The sequence below is a fragment of the Lemur catta genome, chromosome 2 (genome assembly GCF_020740605.2).
Source record: "Lemur catta isolate mLemCat1 chromosome 2, mLemCat1.pri, whole genome shotgun sequence".
Classification (NCBI taxonomy): Eukaryota; Metazoa; Chordata; class Mammalia; order Primates; family Lemuridae; genus Lemur; species Lemur catta.
In genome coordinates, this window is record NC_059129.1 from 42,458,198 (window position 1) to 42,486,145 (window position 27,948).

The 27,948-nt window shown below is 52.4% G+C and overlaps 3 long non-coding RNA genes across 4 annotated transcripts in view; 2 read left to right on the forward strand and 1 right to left on the reverse strand.

Moving 5' to 3' along the window:
* Positions 1–3,559: 3,559 nt before the first annotated feature.
* LOC123631787 lies at positions 3,560–6,461 on the reverse strand. 2 transcript variants are annotated; one of them, XR_006733225.1, is made up of 4 exons: positions 5,921–6,461; positions 5,392–5,645; positions 4,633–4,753; positions 3,560–4,277 (listed from the first exon to the last, which is right to left on the reverse strand). It is a non-coding gene; the product is annotated as an uncharacterized LOC123631787 (long non-coding RNA). The 2 variants fall into 2 exon arrangements; XR_006733224.1 differs by having other exon boundaries at positions 5,894–6,461.
* Positions 6,462–21,260: 14,799 nt separating this feature from the next.
* LOC123631789 lies at positions 21,261–23,777 on the forward strand. Its single transcript, XR_006733227.1, has 4 exons — positions 21,261–22,611; positions 22,848–22,926; positions 23,299–23,325; positions 23,758–23,777. It is a non-coding gene; the product is annotated as an uncharacterized LOC123631789 (long non-coding RNA).
* Positions 23,778–27,907: 4,130 nt separating this feature from the next.
* Positions 27,908–27,948, forward strand: part of LOC123631788 — a 29,710-nt gene continuing 29,669 nt past the window's right edge. The window contains exon 1 of the long non-coding RNA XR_006733226.1: positions 27,908–27,943. This is a non-coding gene — a long non-coding RNA (uncharacterized LOC123631788). The remainder of the gene's footprint in view (positions 27,944–27,948) is intronic.

A 27,948-nucleotide genomic window follows, 5' to 3' on the forward strand; every position in this document is an offset into this window, starting at 1 on the left:
GGGTGGGGTCTGTGCAGCAGCCAGGGGGATCCAAAACCACAACCTTCAGCACGTCTTTGTCCCTTAGGGGTCTGGTGCCCACAGACAGGGGCTGTGTCCCAAGACAGCCTCAGGGTTGCCTGGGAAGGCCAAATCCCGGCGTGCTGTCTCCACTCAGTGCCCCTCCTGAGGGGTGGGGGCTCCCGAGGGTTGCAGACACTGGGCATTGGCCTTCGCTGATCCCTGGCCTAGGTGATCGTCACCCATGTGCCACCTCCCCACTCCCCCGGATTTCTGGGGTCTGGGCTGCGCTTTGCCTGGCTCCACTGCTACGTCCTGGGAGGAGGGACTGTCCTCAGTGCACCCCAGTGGGGTCCAGCTGCTGGGCCTGGGGGCTTCCCTGACAGGTCGTGCTCATCACAGTGGTGTCTGCCACCAACTCCAGGGATCCACATGAGCCAACAGACTGGGTGACACACGGGAAACTGGAGGAGTGACCAGGATTCTCTTAAGGAAGCAGACACTGCAACGTATAACCAGTGAAAGGACAAACGGGCGACTGAGACTTGCAAGGCCCCTGGTTTGCAGCTGAGAGCACAGGCAAGGGCGTGTCCTTGACAGAAACCACAGGGAAAGAAGACCCTGCTGAGCGTGACACTTGTCTGGCAGGCGGAGGGGAAAGGACTCACCGAGGCCAGGGGACATTCCTGGGATCCTTCCTCTGTCCTGAGATCAGGTTCGCAGGGTCTGGGCAGGGGATGAAATGCCACTGCCCTTCCAGGTGTTCCACTGGCTGTGCGGGCTCAGCCCTAAGGGGCTCTTGATTCTGGGGCCACTTGCCAGGTGTGAGTGCCCTGGGGACACTGTCAGAGGGATACTTAATGGGCAGACACACCTGTTAAATGGCGATGTGGTGTCCGAAGGTGCACTGCGGGAGGACAGCAACCTCCCTGGAGCGGGGTGGGGCGGGGGGAAGGGCTCACGCTGATATTTCACTGAGGACAGTCCACGAGAGCAGGTGTCACGCTGCCCTGACCACGAATCCTCTGAAGGGACCCTAACCCAACTGCCCTCGTCCATTTGCCTCCGCTTTATACAAAGGAAAGTAACCGCCTTTCCCCCAAAACACGACAGCCCCTGGGGATGGGGCTGAAGCCCACAGTGATGCCCTAGGAGGCCTGGGGGTGAAGGGGGAGAGGGCACAGCCCTGACACCAGGGCTCTGTTGTGAACACCAGGGGGAGGGGGGGCGTCCGTCCGCACCCCACCCTTAAGCATGGGATGGGAGGAGAGAACCAGCACGATTTCTGCAGAGACGGAGGGGACAAAGCCCAGGAAGGGACACCGCCATGGGGGGGGGGGCTGCCAAAGGCTTCAGACACGATCACGGGTCTGGGCACCCCCCAGGCCAGCTGTGGGGGCGCTTCTAGCTCTCCACAGACTCTCCTGTTAAGAGCTGACTGCCAGCAGATGAGCGGGAGCAAGCTCAGGGCTTTTATTCAGGAACCAGGGACTCTTCTCCCTACAGCAGGAAGCAGACTGGGTGCCCCCACCCGCAGACACAGAGTCCCGAGTCCTACGACTGCTCCTTCCCTGCCACTTCAAGCGCAGAGACCAAAACCGTTTCCTGCTATAGATAGTTCTGGAAGCCTCAGCGGCTCTCGTGGTTTTCATAACCCTCCAGCACCTCTGTAAATCCTGCCGCCTCCCAGACTCCCAGCCACCCCTGGCTGTGCCCTCTCTTTCCTGCCAGGACCCCACTGATCACAGCGTGTTCGTGGGGAACTGCTAAGAATTCGCACGTTTATGTCTGGAACTAACATATCTCTTCCCTATGCTAAATCCAAAATTTGGCTACCACAGTAAATGTGGGGAAAAGAGGAGTATTTCACAAACAAGCAGGAAAGTGGGCAGAGGTGGGAACAGCCAGCTCGCAGCATCTGGGAAGCCGCATGTGCAGAGGCTGCCCTGGGCCGTCAGGGGACAAAAACGAGACAAAATGTCAGTGTGAGACGCAGCACGGCCAGAGCCGAATGACAGTAGATCTGCGAAATAATACTCAGATAAAGCCCTGATGACAGGGATCACATCTAAACATAAGATACACAGAAAGAGGGGAGCTGAGGGCAGGACTGAGACCTGCCATTCCCCCCGTTGACCCCCACGGGGTTGGAGAATGGCTTGGCCCACAGGGCAGGCGTGTGAGGCTCTGACCTGGAGCCGCACCTGCCCCCTAAAGAACGGGTACCAGTCACAGCACCAGGGGTCCCAGACCAACAGGCAGGAAACCTCGAGCGGGAACTTTACTGGGCACAGAGAGAGGCAATCCCCACTCAACCCCTGCCCTCTCCCGCCCCTGTCCCCACCTGTCCCCGCCTCAGCATAGCACATACTCAGAATCCAGAGAGAGTTTACGCTCTTATTCTACCACGTCTTCAGAGAGGAAATGAGAACAATAACTGATAGGGCAGCGTGGCTATTTAGGACAGGGAAGTCACAGGGAGATCTGGGAGCGACACACTTTAACCCGTTCATTCCCAGAAAAGGCAGGTTGATCCAGGGATGGGTCCCACAGCCTGGACACTGGGTGATCGGGGGACTGGGCCCCTCTCCCTACGCCCTCCACGTGCTCTGCAGGGAGGAGACAGACTCAGCAGCTGAGCAGCTGGGGGAGAGGAGTCAGGGGCCCCAGAGAGACAAGGGGCAGCAAGGACAATGTCTGTCTTGCTGGTCCTCACAAGGCAGCTCTCACGCTGTGGACAAGATGACAACGACCAGATTCAGCTCAGCCACTCTCTGTCGTGACACCCTGAGCATCCCCTACCCTCAAATCCCAAAGGCCCCTGCAGCCCAAGTGTCCCCACTGTCTCAGCCCCTGCTGGCATCAGGCCCCGGAGCACATTTCAGGAAGCTGTGAGCAGCACACCAGCCTCGGGGACCCTGTCACCTCCCAGAGAATAACGGTGAAGAGGGCCTGGCAGAGCCTGCAGGAGGAGACAACGTTGAAGGCAGGATCTGGGCGGGACGGGCACAGGACTGTGGCTCCCACCCTCTCTGCTCCAGGGGTGAGAGGGGTGGGCTTCCCCGGCCACCCCTTCCGTGCTGGCATTTACAGAGTAGACCCCCTCTCGGAGTTCCTATGAGGAGAGGAGACCCTGTGCCGTGCCATGGTGGAGAGGGGCCTTGAATACCTGGTTAATGTCACTACTCAGCTGAGATTAGGGAGTTAAATGCAGGACACAGGACAGGAGGAAGTGACAGTGCAGGACCAGGCAGTCACTCTCCTGGGTGTCTGTTTGCAGCAAGGGTCTTCCCTTCAGGGTCTGGAGCAGCCAGTATCATGTCCTGAGTGTCGCTACCCTGCTGTTGTCACCTGTGAATGGGGCTGGACCCCTTTCCTCCTCCCATGTAAACAGCTAGGAGGATCCGTCCACACATACCTGGCACGAATGCATTAATTCATCCTGTGTGATTGTTTGGTTTAATGTTTTACATATCTCGCAAGAAATGAACAAAATGGAAGGATGACTCTTTAAAACCTGAATTCATGACTTTATTTTGCAGCAAAATATGTGCAGCAATTTCAGGCTTGGAAATTGTGTAAAGTCAAAGGATGAGAAGATTCTGAAATAATAAGTAAACTAAAGTCAGAAAACTTTATATATATATATATATTTTAATCAAACCTAAAGGGCTGACATTTTTAATAAATGCAATCAGATGATGTGAGACCCAGATTCCGGGTGTCATGGGCACCTTCACCTCCACTGTCTGGAGTCCTCATGGAGGGTCGGGGCATAGAGTCCAGAGATGGCCACAGGGCTGAAGCTCTCTGGTGAGAAGGACCTTCCCCCGGCCCCTGGGGCTCGGTGGGGACAGCACTGCTGACCCACCGGGTCTGCAGCCTCCGGCCCCTGCTGTCAGCTGCACGATCTCGGCTTTCCTGGCTGCCAGGCTTCGGGTTCCCAGCAGCCTCCTCGCTCACCCTGAACCTCTCCTGACCCGGGGCAAGTGGCCACTTGGCCAGGCAGTGAGCTCTGTGCCAGTCTGCCTGTCTGCCTGGTCCCCTCTCAGGGTCTGTGGCTTGTCCTCAGCCCCACCAGGAACGGGGAGAAGTGACGTGCAAGTCATCTACTCTCAGTGGGATCCCTCAAGGTCAGATGCAGCAAAGCCACATGTCCAGCCCCTTCCACAGCTGAGAATTTCTTCTGGAACGTCACAGCTCCAAGGACCAGAGCAGCAGGTAGCGCGAAGCCAGCAGGGTTCCCACGATGGTTCAGATGAGCTGGGAAGGTGGTTCTGAGAAGGGAATGAAAGGGGCCTGGGCCTTCAGGTCAAACTGAGCCTGCCACGGGACCCGGAACAGTCCCTCTGCGCCAGTCCTGTGCACGGGTTCCCCCCCCCCACTCAGCAGAGGGGCCTGGGCAGCCCCTGGTGCTGCGCGGCGGGTGGGTCTCTGCTCCGCCCCAGGAGGCACCACCACTGCCACCCCTTCTGGAAGGTCCAGGTCCCCACAGGCCCGGGGGCCCCATGCTCTGTGTCCTGGGCCTGGTCCTCCCCGCCCCGCAGCCAGGTCAGCGTGATCTCTGCTGGGCAGGAGCCCCGGGCCCAGCACCTCAAGGGGACCTCCCATTACGGCCTGGGTGACGGTCACCTGTGCTGATGGCTGGTCTGAGGGGAGTCGGGGGTCGAGGTGCATTGAGCCGTAGACAGCAGGGTTCTCGCGGGTGGAGAGACTAAACGACAGTCCTGGATATCAGCCTCCTTGCCAGAGTCTAACAGCAATTTTCAAAGTTAAAAATAGGTTCCAGGAGAAGCAATTTTCCACATCCCAAATTCTCTTTTTATCCAAATGTGTCCCATCTCTGTTAAGCCACTATTTTGGCTCCACCTTCTGAGATACTATTTTTGAGTTTTAAAATTTCTGTTTCTTCCTAATTTGGAGTTAGATGTAAAATTTTCTGATACTTGTGACCTGCTGTGTTCTGATATTGGCCCCGGGCGGCGCTCTGTGAACTACTTTTGTTCGCTGTGTCTCTGCTGACTCCCTGTCCCGGTGTCTCAGCTTCGGGTTGGGCCAAAGGTTACCTTTACCGTGGGGCCAAGGACCAGGGAAGGAGCAGAAGCCCCGGTGCAGTTGGACCCCAGCACGTCACTGCCACACGGGTCACTGCTGTCCTTTCCTGTTTTCCTTCCCACACTCCTCCTCTCTGTCCTCCTCCCTCCACCCCCAGGTCAGCCTCAGTGGCCTGGGCAGAGCCCCAGCCCGGCAGGGAGAAATGCTTAGGAGGAGGAGGAGGAGGAGGAGGAGGGCGCTGGGTTGGGGCCCCTCTTCTCTGCTATAGGGTCGCCTCCAGGGGACATAACTCCAACTCGGGGAAGTCCTGACGTGCGGCCCGGAGGACCCCAGTACCTGGCCGCAGTGGCGTGTCCTTGCCTTGCTCCAGGTGTCTGAGCAGCGACTTAGCACAGTGACCCATCCGTGTTCCCTGGTAGCCTCGAGATTCCGAACCTCTCCAGGCGCGGGATCCTCCAAGCCGCGGTTTGCGCCGCTGCCCAGGTCTGTGGGTCCCGGTTCAGGGACATGAAATCCTCGCCGTCGTGGGCGGACTGAAAGTGTCCCCCGAGGAAGCTGCCGGCAGGCGCCACCGCGCAGCCGCGCAGCATCTGCAGGTGCGGACCCGGGTCGGGTCGGGGTCAGCCCGAGGCGGGGCGGGGGAGGGGAGGCAGGTGGCCCGGCCCGTCCCACCCCCGTGTCCTCCCTCCTCCCTGTGATTGGTCACAGCCAAAGTCAGTCTAGATTGAAAGAAGCCTGAAGCAAAATGTCCCTTGTCCTTGTGAGGGGTCCGCGTGAGGCCCCGCCCTCCCACACCCGGGGGCCCCTGGCGCGTTAGTGTGGGGTGGGGGGACCATACCTGTCCCCGCAGTCTGACGTCACTCACCGGCCTGGCCCTGGTGGCTGTACCTGCCCCGATCCTCAGGTCCCTTTGTAATCCATTCCCTGTGGGCCTGGCGCCCACAGTCCCGTCCCACCCTGCACCGCCTGCCCGCGGCTTCACGCTCTGATCCTTGCGCTCGCAGGAGGCGACGCCGACGACTCCAGGACGCCAGTCGTTGAGGTGGATCAGGGAGGACTCCAGGTACCAGAGGGAGTGCCGGCCCGGGGCTCACCTGTGACCCTGGACCTGCTCTCCTCTGGGTCTCCCCACCCGCCACCTCTCTAGGAGCTGCAGACGCTCAGATTTAAGCCAGAGACTTTGCATAGTGTCCCGACGGACACATAATCCTGTCCCCTTCTCTCCTGGAAACGTGGGGCCAGTGACCCACTCCGCCCACTCTTCTCCTCTCTCCCCAGTCTCTCTCCCTGAGCTGCCTCCACTTCCCTCCCGTTTCCCGCCCGCCCTGGGGCAGGACTGTGGGGCAAAGCCAGCTCCGACACCACTTTGTCCTGTGACCTTCCTTCCTATTCATCCTCTGCCAAAGGGAAGGATAACAGTCACACCCCACAGACGTGTCCTGAGGATTAAATGAATTAGTATTTTTAAAGTGCTAAGGACGCTGATTAACACATAGCACAATAACAGTGTAAGGTACGATCACTACTGTCATTTCCTTAGTCCTTTTCCCCTGAGCCCTTCCTCTTCTCTTTGGGGTCCCACAGAAATTTACCCTGTTGGAAGGTGATGGCAGCAGGAGACCTGCACCGGGGACGTGCTGGTTCATGGTGAGTCGTCCTTCTAGTAAGGGAAGTAAACTCCTGGTGGATCCATAGCTAGCGAGTCACTCCGAGTCCAGTTCGTTTATTGTAAAAAGATCACCTACCTGGGAGCAACTGCACTGTAATAGGGACACATGTCCCACACAGAGTTTTCATTTGCTCGTGCAGCATGTCCCTCACTGTGCTGCCTTTCAGACAGTCTCGTGACAAACTGCAGATCTCCGGGTCTCCTTTGACACCATCGGCTCATGGAGTGAAGGGGATGAGAAGTACCTTCCTGCCTTCCTCCCCCGTTGGTCTATCACAGTCACAGTCACATGTGACACATACGGATTTTTTCTTAGAAGTTATCATCTGTTGATATATAATTTATCCATGGGGTAGATAGATATTACCCAGCATTTTGTTTTTATTCTCTCTTATAAATATACTACATTACATCATTTTCATCACAAATATTCCAGTATCTGTAAAAGATAAAAGCTCTTAAAAAACAACCACAGTATCATTATTATTTCTGAAAAATTTGCAATAATTTCTTTTTTTTTATTTGAAAATATTATGGGGGTACAAAGGTTTTTGGTTACATGGATTGCTTTTTTTTAAAATTTAAAATAGGGGTGGGGGTTGTGAGGAGGGGGCTCTCAGTTGCCTTGGTTTTTTTGTTGAGACAGAGTCTTGTTCTGCTGCCCTGGGTAGAGTGCAGTGGTGTCATGGTAGCTCACAGCAACCTGCAACTCCTGGGCTCAAAGGATCCTTCTGCCTCAGCCTCCTGGGTGGCTGGGACTACAGGCACCCTGCAACACCCAGGTGGGTTTTCTTGTTTCCTTTCTTTTTGGTAGAGACAGGGTCTTACTCTTGCTCAGGCTGGTCTGGAACTCTGGAGCTCAATCAATCCTCCCGCCTTGGCCTCCCAGAGTGCTAGGATTATAGGTGTCAGCCACCATGCCCAGCCTGGATTGCTTTTGTAATGCTTTAGGCAGGGCTATAAAGTGTGCCCATCACCCAGATAGCGTTCACTGTACCTGTACGTAGGTTTTCACCCATCCCTTTCTGCCTTCAGCCCTGCAATAATTTCTTAATATTCTCAAATATGCAGTCAATGTTCAAATTTCTCCAATTATCTAACATATATGTGTGTGTATACACACACACACACATACCACACATACATGCAGTTTGTTTGAATCAGTATCGAAGCAAGATCCATGTATTGGATTCAGTTGATATATGTTTTAAGCCTCTCTTTTTTTTTTATTTCAGCATATTACGGGGGCAAAAATGTTTAGGTTACATATGTTGCCTTTGCTCTACCCAAGTCAGAGAAGTCTCTCTCTTTTAAATAGAATTTATTAGGTGGGTGTGTTGGTTCATGCCTGTAATCACAGCACTTTGGTAGGCCATGGCAGGAGGATAGCTTGAGGCCAAGAGTTCAAGACTAGCCTGGGCAACATAGTGAGACCCATCTCTACAAAAAGTAGAAAAAATTATCCGGGTGTGGTGGATGTTCTTGCAGTCCCTGGTAATTGGGAGGCTGAGGCAGGAGGATCATTTGAGCCCAGGAGTTGGAGGCTGCAGTGAGCTGTGATGATGCCAAGGCACTCTAGCCTGGGTGACGGAGTGAGGCTCTGTCTCAAAACAAACAAACAAAAAAAATCGACTTTATTGTTTAGAACAGGTTTAGATTTATGGAAAACTTTAGAAGATAGTACAGAGCATTTCCATGTATCCTATTTTCAGTGTCCCTATTATTAACACCTTACATGAGTGCAGTACATTTGTTATGATTAATGGATCAGTATTGAGAAGTTATCATTAAAGTCTATACTGTATTCAGATATTCTTAGTTTTTACCTAATGTCTTCTTATCTATTCTAGGCTTCCACCCAAGACGCCACATTACATGTATTTGTCATGTATCTTTGGGCTCCTCTTGACTGTGACAGTTTGCAGATGTTCCTTGTTTTTGATGCCCTTGATAGTTTTGAGGAGTCTAGTCAGGCATTTTGTAGGATGCTCCTCTTTTGGAATTTATTTGGTGATTTTCTCATGGTTAGACTCAGAGCTTAAGGCTCTTTCAATCTTTTTTTCTTTGACATTTATTTGTTGAAGAAATGACTTGTTTCCTATAGAACTTCCCACACTCTGAATTTTGTTAATTACATCCCTGTACCGTTTGCCCTGTCATTCTGCTTCCCCGTTTTTTTCTTAAACTGCTAGTTAGATGTAAAGACTTGATATGACTCATGATCTGTGTTTTGGCAAGGCTGCCTCCTGGGTGTGCCATCGGGACGTGTGGAACTGCTGGTGCCAGCCACTGGTGAGCATGGCCCAGACCCACTCTGCTCTGAGGGGTTGTAACATGCGAATATTCTAATTCTGTCCTTCTGTCTTAATTGGTTCATACAGAAAAACTATGCCTTGTTTACTATTTTAGCATGGTTTATTTAGGAAAGGCAGACTGATGCTTTTTTGTCCCCTTTATTTACCAGCTTTCAGAATAATGAGTTCATTCTCTAGCATCCTCCAAAGGTAACCAATGACTTTATTTAGTATCACTACAAATCAGTTTATTTTCATGTGTTCTAATCCCTTGTGGTTATTATTTTTACTGATGCCCATTTGTCTCATATTTGGCCAGTGTGAGCCCCAAGTTGACACAGTACTAGTATCTTTTTTTTCCTCCTCCCATCCCTCCTCTGGCACCAATACCTTTGATGGCTTCCTTCCTTTCTGGTGATAAGATGGTCAGGCTCATCTTGTACATATACAGCTCTAAGCTCCTTTTTAGTGGAAATAGTACTAGGAGACCTCGACTTGGGTGCTTGGGAAGGTTTGCACTTATTTATTTTTTGTTTTCTAAGGTAGGAGGAATAACACACTTGCTTGCTGATGGGAGTGACCCACTGCAGAGGGAAAGGTCGTGTGCAGGAGAGGGGTGTTGCTGGAGGAGTGCCCTTGAGAAGGTGAGAGGCGAAGGGCCCAGTGTTCGAGCAGGGCTTGGCTATCAGTTGAAAGTGAGGAGGAGGGAGGCTGTGTAATGAAGGACAAGAAGTGTGAAATGGTTGCGTCAAAGTTTGAGTGAGTGGCCAGGAAAATGCTAGGTACTTCTAATGGCCCACTTGAAGTTTGAAATGTTCAATGAGTATGGTTGAGTTTCTTCTTCTTCTTCTTTTTTTTTCTTGAGACAGGGTCTTGCTCTCGTGTCCAGGATGGAGAGCAGTGGTGTCATCATAGCTCACTGCAACCTCAAACTCCTGGGCTCCAGTGATCCTCCTGCCTCATCCTCCCGAGTAGCTGGGACTAAAGGTGTGTGCCACCATGGCTGGCTAATTTTTCAATTTTTTGTAGAGACAGGGTCTTGCTATGTTGTCCAGCCTGGTCTTGAATTGCTGCCCTCAAGTAATCCTCCCACCTCAGCCCCACAAAGTGCTAGGATTATAGGTGTGAGCTGATGTATCCAGCCCATGGTTGGGTACTATCCAACTGCTTCAGCTGCCTGGATGCAGGCATGGAGTAGGTGGGAAGTTGGGTTTAGCCAGAGCTGGGCTTTTGCCAGGTAGGGATGATGGAGGGCGGGAAATGAGAGTTGAGCATGCAGGGTACCTATCACAACAGTTGGCCTTGAAATCTGTGTGGGATAAGGTTGGAAGGGGACAGGATCTCATACTATCGGGGTCAGAGGTATTGGAGGTATGAGAAATGAAAAAATTGCTGGGGAGGAGGGTACCAGGGGAAGTGATCTGCAAGCACAGGAAATCATGAGCTCAGTGTGGGACACTTAAAATTGAGATCATGCGGAGGTTGCAGGTACAGATAATGACAAAGTCAAGGTGTGACTATGGAGTCACTGGCTGCAGTAGGCCAAGGACAACATCATTGGAGGCAAGAGGGTCAAGAGGTCAAGGTGAGAGGCCAAGGTGTTGGGTGGAATGTGTTGGTCGATGGAGCAGCTACCAGGAATGGTAGCAGGAGAGGGATGAAGAGAAAGACTGACCCAGGGGCTGAACTTTTTTTTTTTTTTTTTTTGAGACAGAGTCTCGCTCTGTCACCCTGGCTAGAGTGCCGTGGCGTCAGCCTAGCTCACAGCAATCTCAAACTCCTGGGCTTAAGCGATCCTCCTGCCTCAGCCTCCCGAGTAGCTGGGACTACAGACATGCGCCACCATGTCCGGCTAATTTTTTTTTTTCTATATATTTTTAGTTGGCCAGATAATTTCTTCCTATTTTTAGTAGAGACGGGGTCTCACTCTTGCTCAGGCTGGGGGGTTGAACTTTTTGATGAATGGTGAGGGGAGGGAGTGGCTGGAAGGCTGCTACATGCTGGCAACAGGAGCAGCTGAGGGTGACCCTGGATGGCTGCTTGTACTGCAGTGCAGCTGAGGCCCTGCATGACCCCTGACTACCGGAGAGAAAGCCCATGTACTCATTCATTCATTCAAGCAGTCAGTCAACCAAAATAACTGTCTAGCCTGCGCTGAGCAAAACCCTCCCTGTCTTCGTTGAATTTATATATATTCATTGCAATGTCATCCTTATACGGTCGAACACCTTCAGGACACCCTCAGTTAATCAGACACCCTGGTCAATCCTTCTGGTTAATTGACATTTTAAGTATAACAGTGAATTTTCATGAATAAAACCTCTAGGACTGGAACTCTTGTATAATGAAATCACGGATAAGAAAACCCTTTGTTCTCACGGAAAGCCCATTCCTACATGGATGCCAAGTGACCTGATGATGAGGTCAAAGGGCAAGTGCTCTCAGGGTGGTGAGAGAGGTGGTGGTGACCCAGGGATCGCCTGTGGAGTTGAAGGGACTCCTAGTGATGGTCTTGCCTGTGGTTTTCAAGCTTTTTCTTTTCATCACGTCAAATGTAGAGGAGTTTTGTCCATCAGACTCTTACTGGGATCCCACAATAGAAAACAGATACAGGGTCAGTGCCGTGGTTGAGTCTGGCCCCTCCTGAGAGCCCCCCATCTGGAGTGCCCCTGAGAGGTGCCCGCGGCATGTGGGGTCGTGGGGAACACGGCTTGAAGCTGTTCACTTGGTCTCACTGCTTTCTGCACTGGCACCCAGCGGGGCAGAGCGACCCGCCGAGGTGGCACCTGAGACCAGGGCCCAGCGTCCTGCCCGTCGGTCAGATGTGGCTGAAGCGGCCACAAGTGAGAGCAGGGCAGGGGTGGAGGGCGGGGCAGGGCCCTGCGGCCTCCCTTCTAGAGCCCTCCCTGAAAGCCCTGGGCCTTTGTCACTCATCTTTCTGACTCTGTGGGCAAAAAATATTTTACAACCAAAGGAAAGATAAGGAATATTTTTGGCGAGCAAAGAAGACTATACCACAGCGGGAAAAACACTTAAACTTAGGGGTTTAAGTCCTGCGCCGCTGTGGCTCACAGTGGCTCACATCCATGTGCTGTTGGCTGGGCCAGCTAACCTGCGCCTCCCCCAGCCCCTCCTCTGCAAAGGAAGGGTCTACACACCTGCCGGGGCACAACTCGCACCCCCCCAACCTGTTAAAACTAAAAAGGGACAAAAAAAAAAAAAAAAAAAAGAAAGAAAAGAAAAGAATCTAGTGAGAGGGATTTTGTGAGAATTACATGGGATAATATTTATATTAATATAATGTCTAGCCCATAATAAGTAATCAAGAAATGGTAACCTTTATAAATATCACCGGGATTTGTCCATTTTATTGGTAAAAGGATGAATGTATTCCCTTTAATGTTTCCTAAATGACCCCTTTCCCTTCAGAGAAGTTTTCCTGTTTCCTGGGTCCTGGGGCTTGGTGAACGTTACGGACTGAACGTTTGTGTCGCCTCCGAATTCCTGTGTCGAAGCCCTAACCTGCAACGCGGCTGTATTTGGAGATACGGCCTGTGAAGAAGTGACAAAGTTTCCGTGACGTTGTAAGGGTGGGGGCTAATCTGCCAGGGCCGGCGCCCTTGGTAGAAGCGGAGGAGACACCAGAGCTTCAGTTCTGTCCCTGCGCCCCGAGGCCAGGCCATGCGGCACAGCGCTGCGGAGGTGGCCGTCCGCACGCCGGGAAGAGAGCCCTCGCCAGAAACCCACTGACCGGCGCCTTGATCTTGGACTTCCAGCCTCCAGAACTGTGAGAAAATTAATTTCTGTTGTTTAAGCCACCCAGCGTGTGGTATTTTGTTATGGCAGCCCGAGCTGACCAAGACATTGGACAAGGCTGGTTCCCCCCAGAGAGCCCCTTGCACGGGCCGTTCTCTCCGCGCCTCTCTCGGCTCCCCTGGCCCTCTGCCCGCAGGCCACTGTGGCAGCAGGAGCTTTGCCTGGGCTCTTTGTTCTCGGATATTTTGGGGAACTCGTCACATGGGCGACTGCTCTCTGTTTCAGTCTCTGCTCTGGGCTCGTGGAGGCTGTAGGGAGGGGCCCCGCGGCCTTCGGGCAGGGGCTGTGCAGCTGACCCCTCTCACGATGCGGATGCCCTGGGTGAGCCCGCAGTAGTTCCTTCTGGAAAGCCTGGCCTGGGAGGGGTGGGCTGGAGAAATATCTGGCTCTCCTGGGCTGGGACCCAGGTGGGGCTGAGAGCGGCTGCTGTCCCAGCCAGGCTATGTCCTCCCCAAGTCAGCCTGACCTTGGCAGTCAGACTCTGGCAGGGCAGGTTGGGGGCTGCTGTGGGTCAGGCAGTGGACGAGAGGCAGGGAGTTGGACCAGGAGGTGCCTGGGGGACGTGGCTAGTGTCAGCCACTGTCCTCCGAGACCCTGGGCTGGGGCAACATTACAGATTATCCCTTTCCCAGGAAGACTGACAATTAACCCTGAGAAAAGACTTTAAAATTTTTACCAAACACATATAATCATGGATTGACAATGGTCCAATCTCCCTTTTAAATTTAGAAACTATGGGAAAAAAAGACATTACAAATGAGTGCTTTCTTTCTCTTCTCTTTCTTTCTTTCTTTCTTTCTTTCCTTCTTTCTTCCTTTCCCTCCCTCCCTCCCTCCCTCCCTTCCTTCCTTCCTTCCTTCCTTCCTTCCTTCCTTCCTTCCTTCCTTCCTCTCTCTCTCTCTCTCTCTTTCTTTCTTTTCTTTTCTTTTCTTTTTTTGAGACAGTGTCTTGCTTTGTTGCCCAGGCTAGAGTGAGTGCTGTGGCGTCAGCCTAGCTCACAGCAACCTCAATCTCCTGGGCTCAAGAGATCCTCCTGCCTCAGCCTCCCGAGTAGCTGGGACTACAGGCGTGCGCCACCACGCCCGGCTAATTTTTTCTATATATATTTTTAGTTGGCCAGCTGATTTCTTTCTATTTTTAGTAGAGACGGGGTCTCGCTCTTGCTCAGGCTGGTCTCAGACTCCTGACCTCGAGTGATCCTCCCACTTCGGCCTCCCAGAGTGCTAGGATTACAAGTGTGAGCCACCATGCCTGGCCAGCACATGATTTCTTATAAGAAAAAAATAAATCGGCCGGGCACGGTGGCTCACATCTGTAATCCTAGCACTCTGGGAGGCCGAGGCGGGAGGATCACTCGAGGTCAGGAGTTTGAGACCAGCCTGAGCAAGAGCGAGACCCCGTCTCTACTAAAAATAGAAAGAAATCAGCTGGACAACTAAAAATATATATAGAAAAATTAGCCGGGCGTGGTGGCACACACCTGTAGTCCCAGCTACTCGGGAAGCTGAGGCAGGAGGATCACTTGAGCCCAGGAGTTTGAGGTTGCTGTGAGCTCGGCTGACGCCATGGCACTCTAGCCTGGGCAACAGAGCAAGACTCTGTCTCAAAAAAAAAAAAAAAAAAAAGAGAAATCATGTGCTAGGATCTAGTATAAGGAAAGGATCTATTAAAATATATTTAATATAATTTTTATATTTAAAAAGTTAAGTTCAAAAATTTATAAGTACAAGAATGATTGACAGGATAAGTAAAATAAGCAACGCAAGTGCTTGGCCTTTAGAAAATGTCCCCAAGCCCCAGTAGATCCACAGGGCTCAGGGGTCTGTATATTTTGTGTTTCTGCCTCTCTTGCCAAACTTTACGGAATACTTGCTAAGGGCTGAGGACTGTGGCATGTGCTTTCAGCGGGGTCAGCGTTTCCTCCACATTAGGAAGAGGCCCTAAGGCAGTAGGTAGCTGGGGCTCAAGGGCCTGGGTGGGGTGGGGTTCGGGTAGGAGAGTGGGGGAAGATAATAGAGTGTGGTTGGCTGGGGCTGCAAGACCTGTCTAGGCGTGCTGTCTGCATGGGTGAAGGGGCAGACGCAGTGAGGGGTCAGAAGACCCCAAGAAGCGCAGTGTGGGCAGGGTGGAGGCTGCAGTATGTGCTGACGGCAGCCTGAGGTGGTGAGACTCACAGCAGTGAGACTGACTGGGCTGCCCTGTTCTATTCACAAGGGACCCTCCCTGGGTGTTTGGTAAACACCAAAGGAGGTAAAATGTCCAATCCACAGCCTGTGCTGACGGTGAGGCTGGGAGGGACTTCCTTGGGTCCTGGGTCCTCAACCTGGCACAGTCATGGGCCAAGAGCTGCCCGTCCCTCACCTGCCCTCCTCATGGGGCCTCAGGCCTGGCCTAGCTTGGGGCATGAGCAGAGTGCCTGCCCTGAAGGATCTCTGGTCCCCAACACCCTGCCCTCCAAGGTTTCCAATCTAGGTGGGAGAGGCAGACAATTAGAACAAATTAAACTGTGAGTGCGGTGGGAGGTGGCCTGAGCATGCCCTGCGGCAGCTCTGGGAAGAAGCTGTAGCTACACAATGGGTGTCTCCAGCCCAGACCTCTCCTTGGGCCTCAGACCCACCTCCTCCACCAAGATGTCTAGCAGGGAACAGAACTGAAACATCTCTAAACCCCAAATCTTGATTGCCTGCAGCAGCTCCTTCCCCCGATCTTGGCAAAGCCAGTACCCCATTGCTTAGGCCATGCTAGGGTCTGAATGTGTCCCCCAAATTCATGGGTTGTAAACTTAATCCCCAGTGCAACAGTGTTGGGAGGTGGGGGCCTTTCGGGGGCTTAGGTCACTGGGGCTTCGCCCTCATAAATGGATTAATGTCATTATAAAAGGACCTGGTGGAAGGGGTTCCTCCCTGCTGCCTTGTACCTTCCTCCGTGTGAGGACACAGTGTCTGTCCCTCCAGAGGACCCAGCATCAGGGCGCCATGCTGGAGGCTGACAGCAGCCCTCAGCAGACACCAAACCTGCCGGTGCCTTTTGGGTTTTGGATTTGGGATTTCCCAGCCTCCAGAAAGTGAAATGATAAATTTCTGTTCTGTTTTGTGATGTCTGCCGTACCCTGTTATAGCAGCACAAGGTGGGCCAAGACAGCCTGGACATCCGGGCGTCGCTCCATTCTCCCGCCTTTCAGAAGGCCCCTGACGGGTGCTCCTGGGGCTTGAAGGAAACCAAAATATTCTGGGGATTGTCGAGCGGAAGGAGGTCAAAATGGGCAGGGAGACACTCTGCCCGTTCCCTGCTTGCCTGATGGTGGGACAGCATCTTACGGGGACAGAAGGTCTTCCTGTCCTCCCCTCTGCCTTTCCCTCCTAGAGACAGCCTTGCTTCACGGAGCTTCCTCTCTTCCTGGCAGCTCGGGCAGCACAGTGGGTGGAGCGGGAGAGGAGGCAGGGGCTCCGCTGGCCCCCAGGGTGGGCTGGCCTCTGGACGGAGACATCAAGGGCTTTGCTGACATCAAGGGCTCTGCTGTGGGGACAGAGCCCGGTGCCTTCCCTTTCTCCTGCCCCGCTTCAGAGCTGCCCTGGTCTGCCCGCCCACCTCTCGCCTCCCCAGGCACGCGATTCTCCGCTCACTGGCCTTGGCCCTGGGTAGGTCACTGGTGTCTTCATTGTTGCGGGTGGAGGGTTGTCATCTGGCAGTAACCTGGGAAGGTATCGGGTGGGAATTCTCACATTACCTGCCCAGCCTTCCCCAGGCCTCTGACCGTGTCCTTTTCTGTGTTGTTTCTTCTCTGTCTGTCCCCGCCCCCATCCATTCTCCATCCTTTCCTTCCCTGCTCTGTGACCTGGGAGACTGACGTGTGAGGACAGTTCACCCTGGGGCTCCCTTGCTGCCGCTTCTGGGGGTTGGGCCAATGGCCGCGCTGTGGGGACGGCAGTGCAAGGAGAGGGGAGGGCATTCCTCCTTGCGGTCAGTGTCTGCCTCCCTCGGCCTCCCTGCAGCAGCCTGTCCCTGCCTCCTCCTCCCCGTGCCCCTTCAACAGGGATAATGGCCTCTGCTGCCTGCGCACCCCTTGCAGCTTCCCTCACCTGGTACACAGCACCTTCCTTACAACTGTGTGGTCGGACCTTCTCGGTGGGAGACAGCTCCCCGCGGGGACCCTCCACCTCTCATTCCTCTCTTCCCTCTCTGGCCCTGGGAGCTGGGGGTAGGCAGGGGCTGAATGTCCCGTGGGGTGGGGAACGTGCTCTCCTGTCTCAGGACAGGGCTCTTTCTCAGCAGGAACTGCAGGGCAGAGCCCTCAGCTTCCTTTTCCTCTCCCGCCCTCCTGGGATTCGGCCTTTCATTGACCCTGCACCTGTGAACCCCTGGTTCCAACTCTCTCAGAGTCAGTGTCTCCTCAGCAAGGAAGCTGTCACGTCAGTGAGGAAGACGTCGTCCCAGAGAGGTCAGGCGTCAGCCAGCCATTTCCAGCTTTGTTCCAGGGAATTCAGAATCTTGTCTGGGTCAGAGCTGGGAAACTGAGGGCACTTCGCTAGCTCCTCTGCCCAGGACAGAAGCCCCTCCACTCCTTTCCCCCTGGCCTCCCCGGTTTTTATTTTCCCCAGCGTGTGTCCTGTCAGCTGGTCAGATTGTGAGGCTGCTCAGGGCAGGGGGTTTTTCTGTTGTGTTCCCCAGATGCATGCAGCTGGCTGTCAATTAATGCTCACTAAACAAGTTGTGCAGGGATTGTAACCTCCTAGTAGGGACACTGTGAAGGGGAGGGGTTGGTAGGCAGAGCAAAGCTTTTGGTCTGGGGGAAAACGGCAGAGCCAAGGTCTGGCTTGGGCCTTTTGCAAAGACAGGGACGCAGCAGTGTGTGTGTTGTGAGTGGGGGGTCACCCTCCTTGTTCTCGGGGCAGCAGTGAGATTGGGGAGCAATGCGGGATAGATGAATGTGCTTAGAGACACTGGCATTGTCCCCCACGTCCTTCTGTGGGAACTCAGCTTTCTTTTTTGAATTTAATTTTTTTTTTTTTCCTGAGACAACGTCTTGCTCTGTCACCCCAGGTAGAGTGCAGTGGTGCGATCGTAGCTCACAGCAACCTCAAACTCCTGGGCTTAAGCATCCTCTTGCCTCAGCCTCCTCAGTAGCTGGGACTACAGGTGGGCACCAGCGTGCCTGGTGATTTTTTTTTTTTTTCTCGTTTTAATAGAGACAGGATCTGGCTCTTGCTCAGGCTGGTCTCAAACTCCTGAGCTCAAGCCATCCTCCTGCCTTGGTCTCCCAGAGTGCTAGGATTACAGGTGTGAGCCACTGCGCCTGCCCAGGAACTCAGTTGTCTTGATAAATGAATATGAATAAAAGCTAATAAGTATAGTACAACAATAAGCGAAAAATTATAAGTGAATAATTATTTGAATCAAGTCATGTAATCTGCACAGAGCCATTTGAGGTTGGCACTCAGGTTACCTGTGTTTCACAGGTGGGCACAGAGGCCCAGAGCAGGGAGAAATGTGCCCAGGTCCCGTAACTACCAAGTGAGAGGTGGGATTTGGACCAGGTGGTCCCACTCCAGAGTTTGTTCTCTGACCACAGTGACCTCCGGCTTCCAGCTCCGTCAGCCTTTTTTGATTTTTGAAAAATTTTTTTCTAAATTGAGGTTATATAGAATAAAGAGCACTAATCTTCAGTGTCCAGCATGATAATTTTTTACCTATGCATACACTTAAGTAAGCACCTTCCAGATCAAAATACGGAGCATTCTCACCGCCCCTGCAGTCCCTTGCTGTCCTCGCTACTCCCTCCTCGTTGGACTTCTGTCATCACAGATTTGCTCTGCCTCGTCTTCGCCTTCATATATTTGGAATGCTACAGCGTGTGGTCTTTGTGTCTGGTTTCCTTCGCTCCTTCCACATTTCTAAGATTTCTTTTCTGCATCCTTCCATCCTTCCCTGCGGACTTCCTGCGCCGAGGCTCCCTTTCTGTCTGCCACGTGCTGGCCACACGGGGGCAGCAGAGGCCGAGGAACGCCGGCCCGAGCACCTGGGCGCCTTCCCGCCGCCCGCCGGTTACTCCCTCACCCGCCGAGCGCCCTTTCTGGCGCCTCCCAGGCAGCTGCTGCATCTTGGTCCTGCTTCCTTCTCCGAGACCTGCTGCTTTAGGGAAGATTTCTGGAGCAGAGGTTTGGAGCAAGGATCTCCAAACTCTTGACCAGACCCTTCTTTCAGTGATATATTTTGGACACGCAGCTAACGAATATGTACAGACGTTGTACAGGTTATGTGAACACAGATAACACATTAACAGGGGTAAGGTTAGAGCTTTTGGCCGGGAGTGGTGGCGCACGCCTGTAACCCCAGCACTCCGGGAGGCCGAGGCGGGAGGATCGCTCGAGGTCAGGAGTTCGAGACCAGCCTGAGCAAGAGCGAGACCCTGTCTCTACTAAAAATAGAAATAAATTATCTGGACAACTAAAATATATATAGAAAAAATTAGCCGGGCATGGTGGCGCATGCCTGTAGGCCCAGCTACTCGGGAGGCTGAGGCAGGAGGATCGCTTGAGCCCAGGAGTCTGAGGTTGCTGTGAGCTAGTCTGACGCCACGGCACTCACTCTAGCCCGGAACAAAGCAAGACTCTGTCTCAAAAAAAAAAAAAAAAAAAAAAAAAGATTAGAGCTTTTACAATAGAAGTTTCAGTATGTTCTCCGCCTTCCCTGCCCGGCCACCGCTGAGCTGCCCTGCGGCTGCTGCCCGCAGTCTGGCGGCCGCGGAGCCCACTGGGCTGGGTGCAGCCTGGCCCGGCAGTTTGGCCACAGGACTGTGTGACCCCGGGCGGGTTTCCTCACACTGTTGAGCCCCTGCCTCTCAGCTGTAAAGCGAGCACGGTGAGACCCTCACAGTATTATACTAAAATATTCATGGAATAAATATGTAAATTCAGAGTAAGATGACCCCCAGCGGGCGGTGGGCCTGATGATTTGAAGATGGTCACAAGAGTGCAGGGCTGCTGGCCTCGGGCTTCAGCTGCAGCCCTTCCTGTGGACAGGACACTGTGGCAGGAGAGGAAAAGGGTGTCCGGCATCCTGGGGACAGTGAGAATCAGCCTGTCAGGGTAAAACGGGCCTCTCCAGCCTCCGCTGATAAGGAAAACCCCCCTCTATTACTCAGCACAGCGGCCACCTGAGACCCCCACCCCTCACGGAAGACCCGCATCAGCATATTACTAACCTAATACCTGGCCCATCAGCATATTACTAACCTAACACCTGGCCCATCAGCATAATACTAACCTAACACCTGGCCCATCAGCATAATACTAACCCAACACCTGGCCCATCAGCATAATACTAACCCAACACCTGGCCCATCAGCATAATACTAACCCAACACCTGGCCCATCAGCATAATACTAACCCAACACCTGGCCCATCAGCATATTACTAACCTAACACCTGGCCCATCAGCATATTACTAACCTAACACCTGGTCCATCAGCATATTACTAACCCAACACCTGGCCCATCAGCATATTACTAACCTAACACCTGGTCCATCAGCATAACACTAAACCTATTACCTGGCAGCGACTAACCTAACCTATTACCTGGTGGGCTGCGGAGAACATGGAGCTGAGGTGGTTCCGCAGCAAGTTCTCAGACGCGGTGTCTATCGGAACGGACGGGAGCAGAATGAGGAGCAAATGGCCCAGTACGCAGGGCGGACCTCGCTGGTGAGGGACTTCCTCACCGAGGGGGAGGCTGCCGTGCGCATCCACAAGGTCCGCGCTTCTGCCCATGGGCTGCACACCTGCTTCTTCAAAAAGGGAGCCTTCTATGAAGAGGCCACTTCGGACCTGAAGGTGGCAGGTTGGTGACTTGATTGGTATTCTAGAGTCCTGGAGTGTTGGAGTTGGGAGGAACCTCATTTTGAATAGCCCCTCATATATAGATAAGTAGAAGGACATTCATTCACTCATTTACTTATTCATACAAATAAATAAATACAAACAAATATATAGAGCCCTTGAAATGTGCCAGGCCTTAAGAGTAGATCTGGGGACACAGAGAGTTTGGAGGGGCAAGGGGGGACTTCAGAGAGTCCCAGGGGTTTGTTTTGGCCACTTGTTTAGTGGTAGAAAGGTTGCCAATTATGCTTCAGTTATCTGTTGCTGTCAAATGCTGTGAAATGTTTTTTTTTTTTGAGACAGAGTCTCATTCTGTTGCCTGGGCTAGAGTGCCGTGGCGTCAGCCTAGCTCACAGCAACCTCAGACTCCTGGGCTCAAGCGATCCTACTCAGCCTCCCGAGTGGCTGGGACTACAGACATGCACCACCATGCCTGGCTAATTTTTTCTATATATGTATATATATATATATATATATAGTCGTCTAGCTAATTTCTTTCTATTTTTAGTAGAGACGGGGTCTCGCTCTTGCTCAGGCTGGTCTCAAACTCCTGACCTCTAGTGATCCTCCCGCCTCGGCCTCCCAGAGTGCTAGGATTACAGGCGTGAGCCACCACACCCGGCCAAATGCTGTGAAATGAACAGTCACAGAGTCTCTGTGGCATATAGCAATAAACATTTAATTTGGGCATGAGGGGAGTTCAATGAGTCTGGACTGGGCTTGGCTAATCTCAGCTGAGCTTACTCGTACAGCTTTGGTCAGCTGAAGAGGTCACCATGAGGACCATAGCTGGGTTTGTTTACATTTTTGGTGGCCAATTGGATGTTGGCTAATGTACAGCAGATTCAGCTGGAAAGGCTGGGTGGCCAGGCCATGTTCCATGAGTCCCATCCCCCAGTGGCCAGCCCACGCTGTCCTTCCCGGGGAATTAGCAGAGGGCAAAACCAGTGGTGCCTGTGCCTTTCAAACCTCTGCTTGAGTTACCTTTGCTAACCTCTCACTGGCCAAGTCAAGTCACATGACTGAGCCCGGACCAGAGTGTGAAGTCACTGAAAAGTACATGGCAGAGGGTGAGCTGGACACAAAGAAAGGTGAAGAACCGAGCATATTTTTGTAATCCACATACAGGATATGGGGCAGAATTACGAATTCAGGTCTGGAATTTTGAGTTTGAAGCGCATGGGAGGAATCGTGGCAGAGGCACGCCATAGAGACGTGGTTGTGAGGGAAGGGAGTTCTGGAGGCGGGTTGCCCAGCTATGCAGGTTTGGAGGTGACTTACCAAGAGAGGCAGAAGCCATGCAAAACCACGTCCCGGGAGAGTGTGTGAGGTGAGGAGAGTGGAGGTGAAGATGGGACCCAGGGACCAAATTCCTCCTCTGCCTCTGAGCCTCAGACTTTCTACCTGGGTGGCTGGAGAGAACAGCTGACTGTCCCTGTGCTCCTTCCTTCTGTTCCCTGTGGCAGGGCCATTACGTCAGCCTTCTAGGGGGCGTCCTTCCCACAGGACCCCCAGAATGCAACAAGGCTGGCTCCCCTTGGAGTTGGGCGACACGTAGGCACTGCTGGGTGCCGGGGCCCGAGGAGGCCTCCCTGGCTACATAGCTTCCCTCTCGCAGGGGTGGGCTCTGCCCCTCAAGTACGCATCGACGGGCCAGAGGATGACGGGGTCCACGTGGTGAGCACGGCCTCGGGGTGGTTCCCAAAGCCCCAGGTGCAGTGGAGGGACCTCAGTGGAGAGAAGTTCCTGGGGTTCTCCGAGGCCCATGCCCAAGACGCTGAGGAGCTGTTCAGTGTGGAAGCCGCTCTGGTGGTGGGAGACAGCTGTGTGGGGAATGTGACCTGCTCCATCCTCAACCCCATCCTGGGCCAGGAGAAGGCGATGGCCACTTTCAGCCCAGGTCAGTGCTGCTCCTTGCTCCCAGCAGGGCTGGAGGGAGACAGCAGGTGTCCCTGAGTGTGCTGGGCTGGCTGTCCTGGGCTGTGCCCCTGACTGGGTCTCTGCTGGGCCACAGAGCCCTTCGTCCCTCCGGCCTCTCCCTGGAAGCCAGCATTCCCTGTGAGCATGGTCATGTTGGGTCTCCTGCTCTTTGGAGCTGGATATTTTATTAAGAGAGAAAAAACCACAAAGTTGCAGGTGCAGCAGGAACGGGAGAGTGTGCGCCGGGCTAAGGAGGAGGACCAGAAGGCAAAGGAGGAGGCGCAGAAGGCTGGCGGTAAGGCAGGACAGGGGCCAAGGCTGGCAAGGGCAGCAGCTGGTGCCGAGAGTCCGTGGGGCGGCTCTCAGGGAGACCCAGGCCCGGGCCCAGAGCAGGTGTCTGAGGAGACCCAGAGAGGACAGCTGGAGCTGCGCAGGCTCGGGCGGCTCTGGGGGTGGAACCTCCTGTAGGATACAGCAAAGGGTTTTCGTGGGTTCTGCAGGCACGGTCATTCCTTTTCTCAGCGGTGGGAGTTCATGCTTTTTTGCACTCTCTTTCAGAGGAACTCCAGGCAGATCTCAGTAACAGTTCCCTTTGGAACTCTCTGTGTTCCCTTTGTAAGACACATTCTGGTTCTTAGCTTACCTGTTTCCTTGTGTTACCTTTCAGACTGGAGGAAGGAAACTTGCCTGGTTGGTGAGTGACTCTCCGCATGTCCCTTGGCCTCTTGTCCCACCTACACCCAGGTATCCCTTCTCCTTATTTCTATCTAGGCACAGACATGTGGACCCCCCCTCCCCAGGGACAGAAGTGGAAGCTGGTTGGAGGTGGAACCCTGCTCCACGGGCTCTCCCACGTCTGGGCAGCTGTTTCTTGCCCAGTGCTTGGGAACCTGGGTGGGATGGTGACCCCTGGAGTCTGTTATGCATCTTGGGTCTATTCCAACCCTGGCCTGTCCACCATACTGTTAGGTTTTTTTGTCTTCAATGCTTCTAGCTCTCAGTCCGAACCTGAAAGCCAAAAGCCAGAAGCTCCGATGTTTCATGAAATGAGCTATGTAAATAAATTTGGTCATTAAGTTCAGGAGTGTGACCTCCTGCCTCCCCCCTACCCCAAAACACCACCCAGTGGGCACCGTGGCTCACGCCTGTAATTCTAGCACTTTGGGAGGATTGCTCGAGGCCAGGAGTTTGAGACCAGCTTGAGCAACATACCAAGACCCTGTCTCTATGAAATACAACACAACGCAACACAACACAACACCGTCCGGCGAGTCTGTTCTGTCCAGCTCCTGAAGGTGCTGATCTGAAAGCGATGAGGACAGGACTGGGCTGCTGACCACATGTGGGAGCATGAGGGGTGAGCCAACTGCTCCCCAGAAGCTTCTCTTTAGAAACAGTCTGTCTGTGAAAGGCTGGCGACTTTTTCACCCAGATGTCACCTCACATCCTATCCTCAAATCATTCTTCCTTTCTGGTAATTTTCCAAATCTGCCAGAAAAATACTGGGTATAATAATGCTTTCTTACAATTATGGAGTAATTGAAATTCTATTCCCTAAATATTTCCACACGTAGTATAATTTTTTATTCTCAGCAGCACAACTGAAGATAGAATGTGAATTTTCGAGGTCGTTGAGGCACAGACAGCTATTTGACAGCCAAAATTCATGCACTAGCTGGACAAGGGTGGACCCGGCCTGTGATGCAGGTTCCTGACCTGTGTCCAGGGAATTTCCCACTGCACCTGCTGTCCAGCCTCTCCTCCTATGGGGGTCTCGCCTTTGGAACAAAGGGAGGCAAGAGCCAGTAGGATCACCCCGAGCAGGCTTGTTCTGGCTGAGGTCTCACCAGGGTGTGTTCCCTTTCAGCCTGGAGGAAGGCCCAGCTGTACGCAGGGAAGTGACTCTGCTATTTCCTCTGGCCTCACCTCCCCCACCCTCTGTCCTGTCCTCTTCTCTGTCAGTGGTCCGCACCCCAGGATGGGATTGTTGTCCCTGCTCTCTTTGTCACTCTTGTAGCCTCCATCGGAAGACTGCAAGATCGCCTCCTTGGGAACACAGACCTGCCCCCATTCTGGCCCTTCGTCTACTGCAGGTCACTTAGGGTTAGCAACACCCTCTGAGAACACCACGGTCAACTTACACTTCTTGGTGCAGTGACAATGGACAGTTCAGCTGTGAGAAAAGCTGGAGCCGGGTAATGACTGCGTAGAACAGGAATTGCTGGTCTGAGGATTTTAGGAATCATGCTTGTGCTTTCAGGGGTCGGGTCTTCCTTGGTTCTGTATTCCTCTTACCCCAAAGTTCCTATGCTTTTTGGTCTGATTTTGGTTTTTCTGTTTCTTCCTGGTCCTCTGCCTCTGGAATATTGGTCTTCTCTTGGCTTTCTATGCCCTGACTCACTGTCCAAGCTAAGTTTCTTCTTCCAAGCCTCCTTGCGTGCTGAGGAACTGGTTGCTTTAGAGCAAATGTTCTAAAGTGGGGACCAGAGCCTCTAGGATGTTTACGGCCCTGAGGTGGGGTCTGTGAGCCAACTGAAATTATATGCAAAATTCTGTGTATGTGTTTGTGTTAGAGGGACAAAAAAGCAACTTATAATTGTTCACAACCATTTTCTCTTCATTTAGGAGAATCTTGTTTTGCTTGATGGGCTTGGCTCTTGGTTGGGTTTTTTAGGGATAATGTGTGAAGATTTTAAAAGGAGAAACCTAGGGAGGTTAAAATTGTTTAGTTGAGAAGGAGTGGGAAGCACATCAGGGAAGAAAAGATTAGGTAGGGAAGAGAGAGGAGACAAGAAGGAAAGTAGAGTGCCCAAGATTGGCTTTTGAAATTTTTGGTGGCCCAGAGTGCTGGAAGAGACCAGAAATCATAGCCAAGGTGGTCTGAGTTGGGAAGTGTAAAGAGGGTTTGCAGGTTACTTGGGTGTATGAAATGTAATCAACTCCCTGATACCTCGTCAAGAGTTTTCAGTAAAGACATATTCATTTTTAAGCCATTTTGAAGTAAACATGTGAGTTTGCCTCTAGTTATGAGGCCGTCTCAGCCTCCCCGCAGCAGCCGGGGCAGGAGTATAGTACGCGGTCCAAGTGCGATGAAGGGTTGTCCTGAGGGCCCTGAACGCTGGGTGGTTTGGGATCTGTGCCTCTGAGCCTGTGTGACATGCCCTTTCCCTGCCCTGGATGATTCTGCTCACGGTCAGGGGTGGGGCTGTGAGACAGAGAGGGGTGAGTCACAACATGAAAGATGCCTGGGGGGCAGATGCATGAGGAACCCACCCAAGGAGTTTGGCTGGTTCTCCCTAGGATTTGCTTAGCAAAGAATGAGGATCGGAGAGATTTCTTTTACCATCTCCCCCTGCTATGCTGAATTAGTCTATGTATTTTAATGTATATCTTACATACACTTTTATTTGGTAATGTTTATCATTACCCTAGAATCAACATTTTCATATTGACAGGTTTATAGTGTGAAGTGGACAAATGCCTGATCTCATCTTATTCATAAAATTGGAGCAATAATCTGTAACCTACAGATTTGCTGTGGAAATTAAGTGAAGAACGCATTAAAGCACACAGCATAGTCCTTGATACACTGCAGTCTCAAACTCAAAGCCCATTTCCTTTTCTCCTCCTCCTCCCTGTCTTTCTCTTCTCCCGCCTCCTTCTCCTCCTCTTTGTTCTTCTTTGGTAATCTCTATCAGCTGTGATACAGAAAATTACAGTCAAGTATTAACTGATGTCTCCACGAGAAACAAGTAAAGTTCCCTTTTCTCAAAGGGTCATCTGGGGTATTCAACTGTTTTATGTGATCCTCTTTCCATCAAGCAAATCAATAAAGATAGAAATATCAATTGAACCTGGATAAGTGGCAACGGTGGTCACAAATTTACACCCATGTGCAAGATGTTGACTTATGGTTTACTGTTCTAATCTTGGCTCCTAAGGCTCCACCCTGTTGGAGACAAAAGCTCTCCAGTTGAAGATATTTTGGAGTCTTATGACATACATAGGTTTTGCTTTGGTTGGTGATCTTTCTTCTTCCCCAAAAGGAATGCAGATGTCGGAGCAGAGTCTATGGCTTAGGACCATGTGGGGAGGGGACCCTGTCCTTCCCTCTTAGTCATTTCAGGTTCTCACTCTGGGGAGGCTAGTTTGATCTGGTCCTAAAGGTCTTTGGGCTGGTGTCTGCTGAGAAGGGGCAGGTCCCACCTGGCATTGTAGTCTCCCCTCCCTGGCCCTGAGGTGAAGTTCGTAGTCTAGGTCACTTGTCTGTGGTTGCAAAATCAATGCACGTTATGGCTTCTTCCTCTTGACCCCAGGCCTGGTCTAGTGGCTCTCTGGGCATCTCTCTGCCTCTCCACCTTCCAGAAGAGCATGTGAGATTTCCTGGGTCCTCAGCTGTCCATGTGCAGTTGATGGAGAACCTCATCCTCTCTCCTGGCACCTTCCCCTGCCTGTGCCCTATTCCATGTGGGATGTGTTCCATGTCCCTAACCCTATGTGGGCTTATTAGCTTTCTATAATATTTGCTACCATAACAAATTACCACCCACTTAGTGGCTTGAACCAACACAAACTTACTGTCTGACAGCACTGTAGGTCAGAAGTCCAATAAGGTGTGGACAAGGCCACGTTCCTTTCTGGAGACTTCTCCTCTGTTCCAGCTTTTAGGGGCCATCTGCATTCCTTCATTTGTGGGCCCATTCTTCCATTTTCAGAACCAGTGACACGGCATGTCCCTGACCCTGCTTCTGTGATTACATCTATTTCTCCGACTACGGCCAAGAAAGGCCTCTGCTTTCAAGGGTTCATGTGATTAGTTTGGGGTCACTTGGATAATCCGGGATAACCTCTCCATCTCAAGGTCCTTAATCTTAATCCATTTGCAAAGTACCCTTGCCATGTATGTAACATATTTACACATTCCAGGGCTTAGATCCTGGACATCTTTAGGGGCCTATCATGGTGGGGTTTCTCCTGGGAGCTTTCAATCCTTTGGGCAATTCTTGGGGGAGCCAAATGACCAGATCAAGTACGTTTCAGTTCTCTCATCTATATAGGGATGTTTTCACTCCCATCAGCCCATGAAAAGGGGATGAGAGGTCATTATCGTCTGTCCTCTCACTGGATATATGTGTTTCCTGATGTGAACTTCTTTCTCTCCCATCCTAGAAGCCTCTCTATTGCCTCCTACCTGGGCAAGATTTCTCTTATTCTGCATCTTGACTTTCACTCATGGTTTCCGGTCATCCTCCAGGTTCAGCTCAGCCAGATGCAATTCTCTCTCTGCCCAAGGTTTACAGGCTACCTACAAGGTCAG